The sequence below is a fragment of the Acomys minous genome (assembly GCF_964271855.1).
Source record: "Acomys minous genome assembly, chromosome: 3".
Classification (NCBI taxonomy): Eukaryota; Metazoa; Chordata; class Mammalia; order Rodentia; family Muridae; genus Acomys; species Acomys minous.
This window is the reverse complement of record NC_140485.1, coordinates 118,515,227-118,535,486: the sequence shown is the minus strand read 5'-3', so window position 1 is coordinate 118,535,486 and position 20,260 is coordinate 118,515,227. Positions and strand designations below refer to the sequence as shown.

At 41.3% G+C, this 20,260-nt stretch overlaps 1 long non-coding RNA gene across 3 annotated transcripts in view; it reads right to left on the bottom strand.

The window, feature by feature from the left end:
• LOC311595154 overlaps window positions 1-20,260 on the bottom strand; it is a 71,987-nt gene that overhangs the window by 24,898 nt on the left and 26,829 nt on the right. For 2 of the 3 annotated variants that reach the window (XR_014778330.1, XR_014778331.1), the window contains exons 2-3: window positions 13,301-13,428; window positions 7,060-7,199 (exon numbers count right to left, since the gene is read on the bottom strand). This is a non-coding gene — a long non-coding RNA (uncharacterized lncRNA). The remainder of the gene's footprint in view (window positions 1-7,059; window positions 7,200-13,300; window positions 13,429-20,260) is intronic. The other variant, XR_014778332.1, reaches the window with a different exon arrangement.

The following is a 20,260-nucleotide window of genomic DNA, read 5'->3' as shown; positions in this document are numbered from 1 at the left end:
TAGCTGTAGCAGTGTTTATCTTATGAATCTGAGTGTTCTTGCACTTGGGGCATTGGTATTTAGAATTGCAAGGTGGACTTTTCCTTTGATGAGTATATAGTGTCCTACCCTGTGTCTTCTGATTAGTTTTGGTTTGAAGTCAGTTTGTCAGATATTTAAATGGCCACACCAGCTTGCTTCTTGGGTCCATTTGCTTGGAATATCTTCTTCCATCATGAGGTGACGTCAATCCTTGATGGTGAGATCTGGTTCTTAGATGCAGCAGAATAACAGATCCTGTTTTCAAATCCAGTTTGTTATTCTGTGTCTTTTTATTGAGGAACTGAGACCATTGATGTTGAGAGTTATCAATGAGCAGGGTTGGTTGATTTCTGTTATTTTGTTATTGTAGTATGAGTCCTCCCCACTCCCTTTTGATTTTCTAATTCTGAGACTATTTATACCTTGTGTTTTAAACTTGGTTGAATCCCCTGCCCCACCCAGTACCTTCTGTAGAGCTGCATTTGTAAATAAAGATACTGTTTAAGTAAAGCTTTATAATGGAATGTCTTTCTTTATCTATCTATTATGACTGAAAGTTTTGCTGGATATTGTAGTCTGGGCTGGCATTTGTGGTTTCTTAGAGTCTGTAGACCATCTATCTGCACTCTTCTGGATTTTAAAATTTCATTGAGAAGTCAGGTGGTGTTCTAATAGGTCTGCATTTCTGTTACTTGGGTTTTTTTCCTTGTGGCTTTTAATATTCTTTATTCTGTATGTTTTCATGCCAAGGTAAATTTCTTTTCTGGTCCATTCTATTTAGTGCTCTGTGTGCTACCTTGATAAATACCCTATTCTTTAGGTTAGGAAATTTTTCATTTATGTTTTTGTTGAAAATATTTTCAGTGCCTTTGGCCTGGGTTTCTTTTCCTCCCTCTATTCCCATTACTTGTAGATTTGGTCTTTTCATAGTGTCCTAGATTTCCTGAATGTTTTATACCTCAATTTTTATATTTAACATTCTATTTGACTGCGATATCCATTTCTTTTATCTTGTTTTCAACAACTGAGTTTCTTCCTTCAATCTCTTGTATTCTGTTAGTGAGTCTTGCCTCTGAGATTTCTGTTCAGATTCCTAAAATTATTCATCCCATTCCCCTTAGTTTGAATTTTCTTTACTGATTTCATTTTTATTTTCATGTCTTGAACTTTCATTTCCTTCCATTGTTTGTTTGTGTCTTCATAGATTTCATTAGTTTCACATCATCTTTAAGGTCCTCGAGTATATTCATAATAGCTATTTTGAAGTTCTTGGCTTGTGTTTCAGCTATATTGCATCTCTCATGCCCTGCTGTAATAAGATGGCTGTGCTCTAGTGGAGACATGGTCTCCTGTCAATTGTTGATTGTGTGTTTACACTCACATTTGGCATCTGGGTTTGGGATGATTATAATCCCAGTTGTTGATGTCCTGCCTTTGTTAGGTGTGTTTTCTGCTCCTTGGTTTCTGTTGTCCTCTCTGTACCTTAGGAGACTGTGGTCACTGTGGGTCTCAGTGCTTCAGAGTCTCTACCAGGTATACCACTGTGGGTCCAGGAAGTGGTGCCTCTAGGTATTTGGGATCCAACAGGAAGGAACTGAGATGTGCTAGAGAGGCTGGAAGTGGAGGGTGTACACAAAAGGTAGAAAAACTGAGTCTGCCACAAGGATCTGTAGCATCCCCAGGGAATGGAGGAAGAAAGTGAACACAGGTCCCTGTAGGCTGTCTGCTAATTGCAAGGCTTGGATGAGGCTGGAGAGTTGGAAATGGAGCCCAGGAAGCAGATTTAAGATTGTCTGTCTGATTCCCAGGTCAGTGAGGCCAACAGGTTTCCAGGGAGAGAGTGCCTGTGGGTGTTGGAGGCTGAGAAGAAGGGATGGAGAGAGGGAGGAAGGCTCTAGGAAAAGGTATGAATAGCCCCCGGGGGCTGGGAGAAGAGGAAAGAGAGGCCTCAACAGGTAGTCTGCTGTAAAGCTGGGGATAAGACTGGGCAGTTGGAATTGGAGGACAGGCAGGGAAGGGAAGATGACCTACTTAATTCCCTGGCCAGCATGTTCGCAGGGAGAGTTTATTCTCTTTTTGTTTTGAAGATAATATCCTCATCACTGATGGTTCAAAAAAAAATATGAGCAAGTCTGTTTTGAGATAGCACATTCCAAACACTCACTTTGTATTTTTTCTTTTTGTAACTCTAGAAATTTCATGGCATTTTCCCTTTATGTTTTTTATTTCTTTTATAGCACCTGGCCAAAATGATCACTGCTTGAAGAAAGAATCATAAATAACATGCTTATGGTTTTATATGAATTCTGTGTTCGTTTACCTGCTTCTTCTGGAAACTGCAATTCCTAACTCTTGGGAAGAATGATCATTACCCAACCCCCAAATGCTAAAACCTTCCTTGAAGGATACTGTAAGAGGGTGCGTCTTTGCCTCCCCAGAAGTGAGAAACGTTCCCGTAGCCTCATGTTACAGAGCAACTAGTAAAGCTTTCCAGTCTAAAAATAGGGATGGCATAAGCAGTTTTCTCATTTGTTCCACTGTTCTTAGATTAAAGGTAGATATCTTCCACTTCAACTTAGAGCGGATGCAAGTTCAACTTGCTGACAGGGATCTCTACCAACTTATATTCGGAACTCGAGTTCTTTCCACCAACTTCCTTGTTGGTGAGTTAACTACTCTTAGGGTTGTGTTGTGTCAACACACTGAACTGTGTCAACATTATTGGCTGAAGCCCATTGCGGTGTGGCAGTATTCAGAGATTGGGCCTTCCTAAATGGTTAAGTTAAAAATAAAAGTCACGATTCAAAATTACTGATATTCTTAGAAAAGAGAAAAAGTGAAGTCATGCAAAAAATCACATCCGGCTCCCCATGTGAACACCAGAAAAGACCATGTGTGGACAGAGCCAGCGGCAAGGTCATGTATACCAAGAAGACAAGCCTTAGGAGAAGTCAATTCTACTGGCACTTTGATCTTGACTTCCAGCTTCCAAGGGTGGGAAAATAAAACTGTATCACGTCTGGTGTCCATTCTCTCCAGTGTCTTTGTCTTAAATGACAGAAGCCTTACACATCCCCACCTCTGCCTGTTCACAAAAATGATCAGTGTGATTGGGAGAGAATGTGGGACTTTCTATCTTGACTGCCACGTGGTAGTCACCCCTTAGGGCAGGATGGAGTTTACTCTCCCCATGCAATATGATGAATGAATGTTATCTGGGAGGAAAAAATCAGGTTCTTTAATATAGAGGAATAGAAGATTGTAGAATGAGCAATACCAGCCACAGAAGTGCTCCTTAGCTGGTAAACAGAACGACACCCGCCTCACAGTGGGTCTACCCCTATTCTGGTATCCTCGGCTGCCTTTCAAAATGCCCCCAAACCTTGAGCTATGAGTGCGTTATCATTATCTGCATCAGTATCCAGCCCAGCTTAGGCTCCCTGGAGGGCACTACTTATTGCAAGTGCACTGACACTTATCTCTGAGGAAGCAGGTGTGGAGACAGTAGTATGCCTTTGTACTCTCTGTGGCACAGAGATTTCTAAAAGGAAAAAAAGGTAATATCCAGTGTTCAAGTGGAACACATTCTTTCAGTGTTGGGCATTGAACTTAGTGCCTTACACACTAGGGACAAGGCCTTTACCACTGAGCGATACCCCAGGCTAAATACTGACACCTAATACATGCACTTGGAGGTTTGGGTAAGCACTGTTGTCAATCCTGAATTAGGAGGTTGCTTATCTTTAAGAAGGACAGCATTCACACTAGTTGCTAGTGTAGTTTATGTGTAAGACACTTAAAAACAAAATGTTCCATGTAGCCAGATTCTCAGTATCTTCAATAGAAAAGAAAGCTTTTTTTCCCTCTTTTAGAGCATTATCCCAAGAAAGATGTTCAGCTGAAGAATTGAGGAAATTTGAAGTACATTTTTATTAGTATAAGATTCTGAAGAAAATGAACACATAAAAGCTTTGGGTTTAGAAAGGGCTCCAGTGAAGTACAGCTTAGGAAAACTATGTTTCTTCTGCCTCTACTGGATGCTGTTTATACATCATTTCAGTTACAATATTTAAATATAAGCTTATTCACTTCAAGAACTCAACAGCTCAAATTACAGCTACTATTTACCCGAGAGTCTCTCATTACTAAAGCGTTTGAAAGCTAATTTCCCTGTTTGATCTGCATTTAAAACAAGTGGAAGGATAAGACTGTGTTGCAATAATTATTCTGAGCAAGTCCACAGATTATACAAAGGTTGACATCTGCTCACATTTCACTGTTAGTCGGTAGCCGACTCATAATCTAGTGTTTGCTTTCTTATTCAAAGAAGAATCAATCAACCAATCATTCATTACAAAAGAAAATCAAAACACAGGCAAACACGATTATAAAATTACAGATCCAAAAGCAGATTTCCTAACATTCTAACTATGGATTAAAGCTTTGTCATTATTTCCAGAGCCTCCTCACACGTGTAACACACAGCTCATTCTGTGGGTGCACGCACCGGTAACAAGCATCTTCTGAGAGGAAAAAAGAGACACAGATGTACCTCTTGTCTCCCAGTTCTTTTTCTCCCTCAGTCTTACTGCCTTTTGTCTTAGTAAAGTAAAACAAAACCAAAATCAAACAAACAAAAACAAAACACATACACACAAAATGGTGCTCAAGAAGAGCATGGCATTTGAGTCTTAAGTTTGAGAATTGAGAGCATGTATGGAAACACATGTCCCACTGCACTGACTAGTAGTATAAACACACATATGTATGTCATGTGCACGCAGCTTTTAATCTTTGTTTCTTTATCTGTAAAATAGGTAGCACAGCATATTCACCCTCTAAAAAGTGCTGATTAGGACTTAAATATTTTCAGGCACTCTGTGTATGTTTGAGATACAGCACATGAGGTGCTTATTCTCTGGTAGGTCAATGGGAAGAGGCAGGAGACAATCTGTCACGTGGCAAAGATGAAAGGCCGACAACGTCCCCTCTAGGTCTGCATGGATTCGCCCACTAACAACAGACACCCAGAAAGGTACGCGTCACATGTGAGCTGACTGTTGGGGGACAGTGAGGACTGCAACTCCTAAAGAAAGAGAGCTCCCAAGTTCCGTGGCTTCCGTGGCTCTGCCTATGAACCCTTTCCCAATGTCTGCACCAGGAACAAGGGTTCCGACATTGCCCATCAACTCTATAAGACGATGAAGAGGAAACTTGGCGGGCAGCGTAGCTTTTAAGCAGTTAGAACCTAGAAAAATACGGCATCGGAAAGGAAGGGTCTGTGTAGGACGGCTGCGCTGGCTAGTTGTTGTCAACTCAGCACAAACTAGAGTCCTGTGGGGAGAGGGAAACTCGCCTGTGGAAATGCCCAATTGAACAGGTCCGTGGTTGTGTCCGTGGCGGCACTTTCTTCACTAATTGTTGATGCGGGATCATCCAGCCCCGGGCTATTGCCACCCCTCAGCATTTGCTCCGAGCAAGTCAGGAAGCAGCATCCGATATGGCTTCTGCCTTAAGCTCCTGCCATGAATTCCCCCAATGGTGGATTAGAATCTGTAATCCAAATAAACTGCCCCGCGCTCCCAACCCCAGCAAGTTGGTTTTGGCCGGTGTTGTATCAAAGGAATAGAAGCCAAACTAGAGTGCAAGCTGGTATTAAGAGTGGCCTCTAGAAGTGAGTGTATGTAGGAATAAAAAGTAAGCCCACATAGGAGCTTCTGAGCAGACCCACAAGCGCGGGCGGCGACCATTCCTACACCACAGAAGACTATCTGGAGCATCCAATAACAACAGACCCGACAGGAATTCAGAGTAACTGAATTCTTCCTGAAAATATGCACTGATCGTTTGTTAGAGAAAAATAACAGAATCTTGAATTTCCAAAAATGTTTACATCAATACACATTGTTCAGTAAATACTTCCTTAGACGCTCAAAGAAACTAGTATTCATAGTAAATAATAAAAATAAACATGGACAAGAAAAAGCAACCCAAATGGTTAGATGGTCAAAATAGTGAAGCCAATAGATCAGTAGTTTAAAACTGCTCTTTATAAACTTGGCAGAAGCATTTATAGGATAACTTTTTAAATATCTAAGGAAACATGACTTTAATGAATGAACACACACAGAGGCTTTCAGCAGAGAGGACAAGCCATTAAAGTGGCGTGGGTCTTACAGATAGGAAGTGATGTTTGCAATGGAAAGTTCACCGGATGGACTTGTCAGAAGGTCAGCCATGACAACGAAAGAATCAGCAACACGTAAACCAGTTCACGGTTCCTAATTTTTTGTCTGATCAACCAGACCAAAAAAAAAAAAAAAAAAAAAAGAGTGAGGAAGAAGAGGAACAGGGCTCCAGGGTCTGGTGGAGCGATAGCAAATAACGTAAGATACATTTGCATGCGCACTTGCGGAGGAGGCACAGTGAGGAAAATAATTTTTTAAGAGACTTGGGGGATGGGAGCAGTTGGGAGGAGGTAGGAATGGGAGATCCTCACAAAAACATCTCAGCAAGATTTGGGGTGGAGAGATGCGAGTTTCCAAGATGCCGGTGAGAGGATTGTTAGGAAGATGAAACGGGCAAACAGAAAGGTGCCTGTGGGGAGCCAAAGCACACAGTAGGTGCTTCGTAGTATGTGGTTTTTTGACAGGTTTTCTCCCAGTAGCCTATAAAGTCCTGATAGCTGGGTGCTGTGCTCCTGAGCTGAAACCCCACACTTCTAAAGATAATATTTCTGAGTAAAAGGAAAACCCTACATACACCGTTAAACACGTGTTCCTATATTTCAAAGCTGTGGAATTTCACACAGTTGTCAGGTCAAGTGTCCTCTGTTTGTCACTTGTCCACACTAACAGGACATGCTTAAGACGAAGGCTCGGTGTCAGCATACATGAGGCAAAAAAAAAAAAAAAAAAAAGCAGCATCCCTACCGCACAAACACGCCGTGCTACAAGAAAAATGACTCTGCTCTGGATACTTTGCACCAACTGGAAGCAGGAAAGACATGCCTGACAGATGAAGCACATCAGCACTCACCAGTGACAGGACTGAGACTGTGGGAGTCACCATCACTCTGTCCATGCCTCCTCAAACAGGAACAAATTCCAAACTTACATTTTTCTATTATCATTTCAACAGGAGTTCAAAAAGCTGGTTTCCATGAGAGAGTGACTTACCTATGAACAGAAATTTGCCTGTGATTGGAAGGGAGCCTGGGCAACCGGTTACTTACTAAGGAGTCTTAGGATCTTGTATCTTGATCCCCTTGAAAAGAGCTGGGTTTTAGCCTTCGATTTTTAAAACTTCTTACAATCTCCAGTGAGGTCAATAGAGTTAAGTGTGTTTGTTGCTCAAGGAGTTAAAAAGTTTTGTAAACTCTGAAATACAAATCTAGAGATAGCAGTTGTAAGTTTATTGTCTTCCATTCACAATAACAATATAATTTGATGGCTACAGTGTGTGTGTGTGTGTGTGTGTGTGTGTGTGTGTGTGCATTCAATGTAGTATTTTAAAATCAGCAGCGTCACATGAGCATGCTATTCTTGAATTTGTATGGATAAATTGTGTATGTGTGTGAGCATGCATGAGTGTGCATGTGCATGTGCAGGTGTGGGTAAATGTGCAGGTGCAGGTGTGTGTGCAGGTGCAGGTACAGGTGTGTGTGCAGGTGCAGGTGCATGTGCAGGCCCATAGCTAACACCAGGTATCTTCCTTGATCTCTCTCCACTTTACTTACCCAGAAAGAGACTCTCACTCAACCCAAAGCTTACTAGTTCCCGCTAACCTCGCTTGCTTGCCCCAGGGTTCCCCTGCTCTGCTGCCCCAGTGCTGAGATGCTAAGCAGTCCTAAGTCTTCACTCTTGTGCAGCAAGAGCTTATCCACTGAGCCATCACCCAACCCCTCGTGGGCATGCTTTTTATGCCAGCACATGCCAATCTCACTCTGTGCTTTCAAACAAACTAAAACCTCTTAAAACCACCACTGGTTTTATTTCTTATTTTGTTGCAGATGATACCATATAGTGAACAGTATGCACATTTTTATGCATTTAGAATATTTCCTTAAGGTCTAAACTTCGAATTATCAGATAAAGGGATAAACATATTTCCATATTTAATAGTCATTGATAAATTTCCTTCTATAAATATTAATCTAAGAAAAAGATTAGGTGAGCTGCAAAGATGGTTCAGGTGTTAAGAGCACACACTGCCCTTGTATGACTGAGTTTGGTTCCCAAAAACCCACATTAGGCAGCTCACCACTGCCTAGAGACTCAGCTTCACACAGATCCAGTACCTCTGGCTCTCACGTGCACACACCTACACACCAACACACGAACACATGAACACACACATGGAAATTGGTAATCTGGGGATGCTTGGGATTTCCCCCTTACTTTAATACATAGGCATAGATATAGGCACACATACCTATAAATGAGAGCACATTTATTTATACTCTGTAATAGACATGCGCATAGCTGTGTGAACTGTGGGAAGAAGCTCTGTCTGCAGAGACTGACTGATTGGAACTGCACTACTGTGGCGAGACTGGAACGTTGCAGGTCCAGAGGCTTTTGGCCTCATTTTAGGCACGTTCTGGCCCTCCAGAGCAGCCGCTTCCTGCCCACTTCTGAATCTGAACTAACATCTAGTGACAAATAGATAAAGACCTTTGGAACGCATTAACTCAGTAGCTCCCATCGGTCCCAAAACTTAAAAATGTCATCAGATAGCATCCTGCGCCTTCAGAAAAGCTTCCGCATCTTGCTGTCACTCCCTTTATGATGTATCCATCAGTGTATTTTAAGCTTGCCTTGATTTGTGGTCCTTTTTTGTCTTGTAAAGCTATAAAGCTTCGTGAAACTTCTTCCACATCTTTTGGGAAACTTAAATCTGTTTCTGGGCCAAAGTCACTCATTATGACTCCAGAACAAATGATCTCATGCTCCTCTTAAGATGGGGACTGTGGATATTACATTGACAGCAGAGAGAGGGGGGGGGGGAGAGAGAGAGAGAGAGAGAGAGAGAGAGAGAGAGAGAGAGAGAGAGAGAGAGAGAGAGAGAGAGGTGTGTGCACATGTGTGTGAATGTACACATGTGTATGTATCTGTTTATAACACATAGTGTATTGTGGGTCACCTACTTAGAAGACATAAGAAATACTGGCAAGATGCAAGATGCTGGGAAGTACCAAGATTAACATTTTAATGCTTGAGACTACAGAGATTTGTCACTTGTACCTCAGAAGTAACAATATAAATGGAGGCAGGGGATGTGAGAGACGGGGGTAGCTCAGGGGCAGGTGAGTAAGAATAAAGTGCAATGCCACGTATGCATATGAAATGCCTCAATGAAACCTTGTATGCTAAGTTTTTTTTTAAATAGCACTAGTATCATGTCCATGAAAAGAGAAAAGATTATCCTGGCAACAAGAGATTTCTAAACTGTGATGAGTAGATTTGTATGTTGAATGGTAAGACAAAGAGTGTCAACACCAAGATTATAGAATACTGCCGGATGTGAGGTGTTCACGTGTGGTGTTCCCTGGGATCCACGCACACACCCCACACTCACCTCGCAATACAAGCAGCAAGCCAAGCTGCCGAGCCGATTATTGAAAGTCAGAAACAGGAAAGAATCTTACAGACTTGTTCATAAAAACCTCCATATGCTTCCTTACAAGCCCGTCCCCTCCCATGGCCTCTCATTAAAGGACACCTTTTCCTTTGCTCCGGATGTAAAAATGTGAAGCTGTCTCCTGTTTCATTTCTTATAAGATGTCATTTGTCACAGCCTGTTTCTGAGCCAGCTGATCTTCAGTAAAAGATTGCCACTTAGATTCTCCCTTGCTGAGTTCCCACTCATGATATTTTTCCTGCCTACCAATTATGTCTGTTTCCTAGCTGGTATTCCTCCATGCAGCCCTACTTCACCGAGAGCGACGTTGTTCTAAGGTTCTGAGGTTTATCCGATTATATAACTCATTTCCCAGAACCCTTTGCTAGGCCCACGGTGCATACATTATAAAATGAGCCCAAATCTTCCCAGTTTTATTTTCAAGACTCTCCACCGTCTTGCTCCGGGCTAGAATTCTAAATTTATCTCTCACTAAATCCTGCCTTCCACCTACACCCATCGCTTCAGACACCAGGACATCTCACCTGTCCCTCACAGGTTTTCATCTGCCCATGGTACATGACCGCAGCACTGGTAGTGTCTGTCACCATCTCTGCTGTTACCTGGAAACTTCTCAGGCTATGAACTGCTTCCAATCTCATCATTTTAGAGTGGCTTCCAAAATTTGCCACTGGAATTTCTTTTCCTTCCTTCCTTTTCTTTTCTTTCTTCCGTTCTTTTTTGTCAATTAATACCAGCGGAGGAAAACGCTTAAGTTTCCCTAATGTTTGAACACTAGGCTTGTTTTCACTATATATTATTGTTACTCTTCAAACAGGGCTTTAGCTATCATACTTATTGTATATAGTAGAGCATTTTACACACGTTCTCAATGAATATTTACCAGCATGAGTGTGTGTGTGTGTGTGTGTGTGTGTGTGTGTGTGTGTGTGTGCCCTTGCGCGCGCACTAATTACTAGTTAAGACTATAGAGACTGTTTCAGTAAGATTGATAGGCAGGCCTCTTCCATTTACTTTCTCTGCTTAAACCTCAGTTTCTTTTTATAAAGAGACGTTACCAATGTCAGCCATATTTATTTCACAAGGTTTGGGGATAGTTATCAGTGAAAATAGACTTTGTGGACTGAATTACAAATACAAATTTTCATCCTTCCTCTTAAATTAAATAGAAAACAAAATTGTTCTGGTTAAGAAGAAACACATAAATCTGTGTTGAGTCGTTGTATAACTGAGTAGATAGAGTTCTTCAAATGCAAACGTGCCTTGCTAAGACTGTCAGGAGATAGTGAAGTCAGTTGAGCTGAAAATTAAGTCAGACATGCTAAATAAATTTTTGATACACTGGTACCGGGTCTTTAATGTGACAAACGAAGGGCTTTGTTTGTTTACTTTGGTTTTTCCCAGGGACAGGGGCTACCCTGTGTAGTCCAGGCTGGCCTTACATTTGATTTGTAACCCAGGCTGTCCCCAAGTTCTCTATTTCCTTGCCTTACTGGTCCAAGTTGGGGTCATAGGTTATGCCTCCACTCGGCAACAAATGAGTCTCACTTAATCTAAAGAAAACTTGTATGAATTTTACACGATCTCTTAACAGATTAAAAAGAAGAGTTTAACTATCTCAGTAGGAAAAAAAAACACACAACAACAACAACAAAACAAAGCCAAACCACCCACCCACCTAGCAACTATCACCCTAAAGAGAAGTACATTAGAAAGCCAAAGAAGCTGAGACTTTAGTCGGCATCAGAGTTGGATCTGAATTAGGTCACTTAAGTCTCCATTGGCTCGGGATAATGCGTGTGCACTTCCTGTGTGATAGTCATCTGACATCACTACAGGCATCATAAATTGTGCTAAAGATTAGTGCTTCTAAAAAAACAAACAAACAACAAAAACACAACCAGCACCACCACATCAAAAAACCTCTCTACACTTCTTGACATTGCAATTGAAAGACCAACTCCATCACCTGAAAAACATAAAAAAGAGCCATTTGCTTTCCCTAAGAGATCACAATAATGATGTTGGCATGCCTGGGGTAAGAGTTAGGAGACTTCTCAGCCCACCCAACCGAACAAACCCAGTGTCCTTTTAACATGGTATGTGTAGATCAGGACACTAGGGAAGAAAAACCTCTCTGGCTGCAAACAGACAAACTGAAAGACACAGAGAAAGCAAAGCTACTGAGTTTGGGGTTTGTATCTTTTCTTTTTTTCTTTCTTTTTTTTTTCCCCTAACAATGAGATCAGTCTTCAAACTGCAGAAGGAACAGCAATGATATGTTCATGAGTGGGTGCAACTGCGCGTGTCTGATGTCCCGCTCGTGGGCTGTTACTCTCTCAGGAACACCAGCTAAAAACCACACAACCATGATGAGCGTCACGTCTGTGAGGGTCTTACACATCAATCATGCCTCAGTCTTGTGCGATGGCCTCTTGTGGCAATACTGGCTGTCAGTACTACAGGGGGGTAGCTCCATTCCCAGCCCCTGCCTCACCATGGAAGACACCAGAAGCTACACTGGTAGCTAAAGGCAGACAAAAGGTTTCAGGCCTTTCAACGAGGTCAAAACAGCCAGTTCCAGAGTCACTTCCAAGTAACCACATCAGCTTCAATTACCAGAGGGGACTCACTCTAACGTTAAATATGAAATGTACACCGTGCAACACGCATGGTGTAAGATTAATTATAGAAACATGGGAGAGGAGGAAATGGGAAAGGGGCATCCCAGGGGGACAGAGAGAGAAAGAGAGACAGTGGGAGAGAGAGAGAGGAAGGGAGGGAGGGAGGGAGGCAGGGAGGGAGGAAGGAAGGAGGGAAGGAGGGGGAGGGAGCGAGAGGGGGAAGGGAGGAAGGAAGTGGTTTGCCCTTTTATATCTTGAGCAGGGGCACACACCTAGTGGTGGCCAGCCTGTGATAACGTCATAGGTTTCTAGGCAGCCTGGAGGCAGGCTTGTAAAGGTGCCTATATGCCAATAGCCCAAATATCCTGAGAAGACATTGGGAGATTACATTATAAGAGCCGACTGATTGGGAAAATCAATAATATTAAAATAATATCTGGTCTGTATTCATAATTAAATTCTTTACATGAACAGAGTCACAGCAACAAAACCATCGCGATGTTGGCAGAAAAATAGAGCCAGGGGCCAGTGGGACAGAAATAGAGGATCTGGAAACCTGTGTAGATGTCTTCAACTGGCATATTACCGTAAGTGTATCAAAAGCATGCGTTGGAAAAAAGATAATCTCAGATGGTATTGGAAAAGCTGTGCATTTACATGTAAGGTGTTGAAAAATAGATCCTTATATTTCACACTGTATAAAAAGTCAGCTACAGATAGATCAATATATATATATATTGAATATTTTAAAAATACTAGTATGGGCACTAGTTTCCTGGATGCCAATTACTAGGGATCAAATGAGATTGTAGCAAATTAAAAGCTGCACAGCTGAAGCAATCACCAGAAATAGTCAGGTGGACCCCCACTGGTGACTAGATAACAGAATTATGGGAAATGTAAGAGGATTGGTGCAGTGCTCTTTGACAAGCTCTATATGGTTTTTGTCAAGGGTTCTTTTACTGAATTTTATGTAATCCAAGCAAATACGCATTAAGTAGATCTCTACTTACCGAGGAGATTCTTGGTGGGCCTGCCTAAAAGGTACAAGGAATCCATAATGCAGCTTTTGGGAGTCACCATCTGTCCAAGAAGCGCTTTTTGGGTTATGCAGCTGACTGAGAGTCACCAAAGCTCCTTCCTGTGGGTAAGCCATTGCCCATAGCTCTGTAAGTATTCACTATAAACTCATCCAGCAAGCTATATTTGAGTAAAACAATTTCTTTGTTCTGTGATTGGCATCCTATTTAGAGTAAGTAGACATTTGCTCATGCATCCCCAGGAAGGACCAAGCAACAATAATCACAAGTAGAACCAATGAAATAATAGCATGAGACTGTTACATAAACCCTGTCTCACAGCTTTCAATGTTTATACATACAGCTCTCGTATTAGGAGGTTCTTAACATAAACGACTTTTTATGATAGTAAGTACAATTCTATTTTGTCCACTGATTTAATTTGTATGAAGAAATAATATATCAGGGAAGCTTAATGATATGTGTTAAATAATATCGAAGGTTAACTATATTTCAAAGATAATGTGTTTCTTGAACTTGTTGTATATCACAAGATACTGGGTGTATACTTTATTTTGCTATTCATCTTGAGGCAGTTTTACAAACTGTAGGCTAAGCTTATATAAAATGGAATATAAAATATATAATGTCTTTTGTTAGAAAAATATTTATCTAATGGCTTCTCTAGCATCTTCAATATATGGCTTCTATAGTTTAAATATTTGTCTATATTGCAATTGACTGAAAGGCAAGAGGATATGAGAGCAGACAAGGTAGGTTTTATGAAACATGCACAGAAACAACACAATTCTTCCCTAGGTTCCATCATCTACACATTAGTCACATGGTTGGGTCTAACTGCAAAGAAGTCTGGGGAGTACAGTGCATAATCATAAAGGAAAGGAAATGCATTTTTTATGAATAGCTCGTATTCTCTCCTATGAGCTTAAATGTTCCCCACATGAAAGACTTCGGTTATAACTCATTTTGAGGGTTTCATGCTGAATTCATGAACTAACACTTTATGTGTGGGTTCTTTCTTAATGAAGTCATGATGAAAAGATCTATATTTATATAAACGAGTGACAGTCATTGAAAGAGCTAATCCCAAAAGAAGATATTTTCCTGTCTGCACCATATGCTTTTATTACATGACAGTGTGTGTCTGCAATCGAGCCACATAAAGAATCCATTTATGAAAAAAATAAAAATAAATAAAAAATAAAAAGAATCCATTTATGAAAATACAATTTAACTCAAGGGTTTCAAAATAATCTTCCTTACATTCACATTTCAATTTATAGAAGTTTCCAATATGTAGTTATTTTTTTTTTTATTTTGTGTCACCAAGTTTCTAAATCCCAGGACCATTTATAATGTTTAAAGATTACTTTCTTTACTACAAAGTATTATGTGTTCTTAATGGGCATAGTGTTTTTTCCTATAATTGTTACCTAACTTCCATCCATTATATGGTAATGAACTAATCTTTTTCAGCAGTGCATACATATTATTCTACATTGTGTAAAGTATGGCTCCAGGGACATTATTTCATCGTATAAGCATTATTTTATTGTAATAAAAGAAAACAAAAAGTGCTTGCTTAAATAAAAAAAAATGCATGTCCCAGCATTGTCTCCTTTTTGGTCTTATAGCTGAAACATGATTTCTCTCACCTTAAACTATAGCTTCATTTACAAATAAATTGCTGCCACATAGGGTTCAAAGGTTTTATGCTTTCCTTCTTGTTGCCAAATTTACATAGCAAATTTGTTTCTGCATTTATCTTGGTGTGTTTAAAGCATGTGTTGCATATACTCCCCAGAGCACTAAAATGAAAGTTAAAATATCCATTTTTCCAAATAATCCCCACATTAAGCAGTACCGAAAACTCCGCCACCAAGAAGACATTGCCTTCAGCAATCTGGCCAAGCCTTAAAACCAAAGAAGACTACATCTCCACAGGAACATGCATTCTGAAATTAGAGGATGGACTTCCCAGAAAAACCAGCTGCATATATTTCAACTTGTTTTTAATTTAGATAAAGTAGAATATTCTAGAGGCTGCAAGAGCGTAGAGCTGAGGTGAAAGGGCGATGCGTCCTAGAGAAGAACATGGTTCCAGGCTTCATTCTGCTGTCTTCAGCCCTCTCTTTTGTGAAACGGCACTTGTGGTGATCTCAGTCCTTTCTTCCCTTGGTCTTACTTTCCTTGACAGAACCTCTACTGCTGAGTTTCCTTTCAGAGGTTCTGGTTACAGGAAAGTTGACCAGAAGGTTCTAACCATCTCCAGACAATCATAAACTGTGTCTCAAAAGCGTTGAAAACTTACGCCACAGAGGAGAGGCCACTGACTCCATCTGGTCCACATAGCTAATAGAGTTAACAAAACCTACCATTCTTATGCACACACATCCTGGAGAGACACAGACATGAGGAAAGACTGCCGAACGATGACAGGAAAAAAGCTTTGAAGGAGACAAACAGGGGAGGTGGTCTATAAAGGAGCACACTGAAGGAGCCAGAGACACAAGCAAGACACCATATTTTCAAAAATTCAAAAAAAAATATTCCCAACAAGCCTTTTTTCAATATGTTGAGCAATATTTTCATTTTATTTCCCAGCTGTGTGTCTTATGCTTCTAATCCCCAGATATATACGCATTATTAAAATCTGTATAAAGAATACTTACAAATGTAAATTCAAAAAATATTTCTATAGCTAAGGATTGACACACGCAGTAGTTATCAGCCCACATTCCTCTTCTTCAGGGGCCCACCCTGCCACAGGGGATCCTCTGCCTGGGAAATGGATGAACTCACCATTCCTTCCTGATTGCTCAGTAGACATGGGAATTTAAAGTCACCCAACGGGCGCCAACCTTTCTGGTAGGGTGTCTGTAGCTGTGTGCCTGAGTTAAAAATTCAACTTGGAATTTGTGGACAAATAGATTGAACTAGAAATGATCATAATGAATGAGTTAACTCAGAAGCAGAAAGAGTCAAATGGTATATACTCACTTATATCTGGACACTAGCCCAAGGGATATATCCCATTGTCGATGCCGTCCCCGACCAGCAGGAAAGACACCAACACTGGGAACTCTTCTTGCCGCAGTTTATTCAGGATCCTGAACTATCGGAGTGACCCCGGGAAAAGCTCCCACAGAACCTTTATAGTGTGCCTGGTCCTATCAGAGACTGCCACGTTGTCGTTCTTGGTTGGTGTGTTCAGATCACGCCACCTCACGCTATGCCTTCAGGCATGCGCATAAGGGGCTTGCTCAAGGGAGATTGCGCATGCGCATAAGGAGTGCATTGCGCCGGGGAAGCAGCAGGGGGCGCTGCTATCTGTGGCTCTCCACATCCCATGAAAGTCTTCACTTACCAGGAAAGTGGGACAGAGGGGAGGACATCCTATTGGAACTTTAGGCGAGAGAAGCATGGGAGAATGGGGAAATAGAAGGATCCAGAGGGTCCTAGAAACCTACAAAAAGAACATTATGATGGGCAGATCTGGGCCCAGGGGTCCTGCTCAAACTATGGCACCAGCCAAGGACAATACATGCAGGAAACTTCAAACCCCTAACCAGATCTAGCCAATGGACAGAACATTATCCACAGTTGAGTGGAGAGTGGGCTCTGACTTCCATATGAACTCTGGTGCCCCATATTTGACCACATCCCCTGGATGGAGAGGCCTGGTGGCCCTCAGAGGAAGGATAGCAGACTACCAAGAAGAGACTTGATACCCTATGAGCATATACAGGGGAGGAGGTCCCCCTCAGTCACAGTCATAGGGGAGGGGAGTAAGGAGAAAATGGGAGGGAGGGAGGAATGGGAGGATGGGATAACAATTGAGATGTAATATGAATAAATTAATAAAATGTATTTTTTAAAACATTCAACTTGGGACGTGGTTCCAGTGTGATTATTGCTACTTAGGCTTAGAGAGGCATCTTTTCTCAAACATGGGTACCGTAAAAGCCAGGCTAGCCTGCAAGAATCAATTAAGCCATAATGCAGGTCAAGAAAACTTGTCTCAGTGTAGCCCTTCTGCTGACAGAAAATTTTGCTCTAGGTGAAGATAAGGGGATAAAAGGAGAAACAACATAGAGAACAAAACTGCCCCCTTTTCGCCTTAGCTGAAGCCCCTGACACTTCCTGTTGTCTTTGTCTATACTCCTGAGCCATTTTGGAACTGCTGCTTGTTTTGGTCTATTTTCTGTCCCTGAGACAGACTGTCCTAGTGTCCTAGTTTTGCTTCCTGTTGCTGTGATGGACATCACAACCAAAAGCGACTTAGAGGAGAAAAAGGGATGGACAAACTGACCAGGTCGGAAGTCAGAGCAGGAGCTCCACTGAGAAGTGAGCAGAACCACAGAGCAAAACCGTCGAGGGTCGCTGCTCTCCTCCTGACCTCTGACCACTAGCTTTCTTACACAACCCAGGACTCTCTGCCAAGGCATGGCTCTATCCACAGTGGGCTGGGATAGGCCCCCTATGACAATTAGCCATCAAGAAAGCACCCCACACAAGAGCTCACAGGCCAATCTGATTGAAATAACGCCCTCAGCTGAAGATCCCTCAGATAGCTGTAAAGAAGTCCCAACAAAAATCTCAAATTATTGCACAGGGAGCTCTAGCTCTGGGTTGCCCCGTGGCAGCCTCTTGCACTGTTGGAAATTACATCTGCAGTCTTGGGGTAGAGACTCCCCATAGAAACAGGACATGGCTATGTAACAGGCTAGTGGGATGGAGACTCCCCATAGCAACGGGACATGGCTGTGTAACAGGCTAGTCCTCACCAACAGTTTGGCTCAAGGAAGATACTAGAGTTGTGGGAAAAGGTCTGAAATGAGACCATCAGTCTGTAGCAATAGGGAAATATAAACTTAGATCTTATATGTCCAATAGACCAGCTCTGGGAACAGTGAAGACGAGAGAAGAGAAAGTCTTGGTAGATGCGTGGTAGGGAGAACTGGGCAGACTGTGAACAGCTGGTTAAGGGAAACCAGCCATTGGGGAACAACTGGCTGCAGGAACCAGGTGTTGAGGAGAGGTTGAGGAATGCAGGAAAAAGAAATACTGGACCCAGGCATATGTGGTACAAACTGAAGGTCTTAAAGCCCAGGAGAGCTTTGCTTTTCTGTCTCTGTTACTTGCTTGCTGTTACTCCTTGGGCCAACCCCAGTATTTTATTTAAAGTGAAGTTCAATTTTTTTCATTACCTCATGAGTTTTCTCATCTATTAGAAACAATAGAACATTTAAAAATCAACAAAGCAAGAGAACAGTCTAACAAAGAAATACAAACAGTTCTGTACAACCTACAATAAGGCATACAGCAAAAATCAGTCAATGTCGAAGCAATGGTCAGCATGACCTGATTATTATTTCTTAAACAATACTTGGGAAGGTTTAATCATAAATTTCCCCAGGATTTAAACCATTGTATTTACATGACTGTCATACCAACATAGCTTGAACTAAATATTCTCGAATAAAGAAAAAGCTTGACTTACTCCCAGTCCTAAACCAACAGGTGTGCTGTCCAAGCTTAGACTAACTGCCAAGGGATCCTCTACTGTAAAATATCTGTAAAGCATGACATTCCAATGCCATCTTCTAGCGCTCTCAAATCAGATTCTAAAGAAACTTTTCTACAGCTAACAGTATCTAGCCAGGTACTGTTATGTCAAGGTCTTAGCTTCCTTTCAAGCAGTTTCTGCTGACTGCACACAGTCAGAGCAAAACACAAAACAAACAAACAAAGAAAAAAGAAAAACATTGTCTCAAGCCTTTGGCCAGATGCCCTCTTTCAACATTCTCTGTGGGAAAAAGTTTTCCCAGTGTAAATTTCATTAGGGCTCATAGTCAATGTAAGAAATATAAAAAGGAAAGACAGTTTTGGGAAAGAAGGTAGATTTCAAGATAGTTTTTAGACAAAAGTACCCCTGGACCACACATAACACTTAAGGGCAATGGTGATCAGCCAGAGGTCTCTGGAACTTTGTCAAGCAAAGCCTCTATGGCTTGTCTTCATGTATGTAACACTTATACATAAAGACAATGAAGAGAGCTGTAGAGGAAGCCAGGTGGTGAATCACACAAACCATTTGAAATGTTAAAATTAACTGTTTTGGCCTGGTATAAAAACTGTTAATATAATAATTTGTAAAACCCGAAAGGATAACCTTAAAATTTTTATATCAACCACAATATCACAAATTCACTGTAAACATTTTGCCACTTATCATTTTGACACTGTTCTTGTTAATTTTATTTCCTCCAAAATGATATTTTGCTGGGAAAGTAGCTTTGAGTCCAGTTTTTCGTATCATAGATACTTCCCATGTAAATAAAATTTCAGTATCTTCCTTACAACAGATGTGTCAGAGTTTGCCAAACGTGGTCTAGCCTCGAACTCACAGCGATCCGCCTGCCTCTGACTCCCAAGTGCTGGGATTAAAGGCGTGCACCACCATGCCTGGCTAGAAACCTTCTTTTACATTTTTTTTTGCACTGTTTGTAAAGTTCTATGAGTACTATTGCACATATCTCTAGGAAATAATCATGAAAATGGAAAATCGGGTGCCAAATGATGTTCACATACGATAAATATTGCCAAATTTTACATAGATAAATATCGCCAAGTTCTCCTCCATAAATTATTGCCAGTAATGTTTGCGACTCTCTCTCTCCTCATCTCTACCGAGATTTGAAAGCTATTATTGTTATTAATCTCATGCGGGTTGAGAAGGAAGCTTTTCCTGTTGACTTACACCTATGCCAAGGGAGCAGGAGTGACTGGGACGCATCAGGAGCATCAAAAAGCAGAACCAAGAACAGCAAATCGAGGGTAATGACAAAAACGTTCCAGGAAAAGGACAGCGAAAGATAGTCCATAGTGTCCGGCGAGCATTTCAACAAGTTAAGAGACAGAAAGGCATCC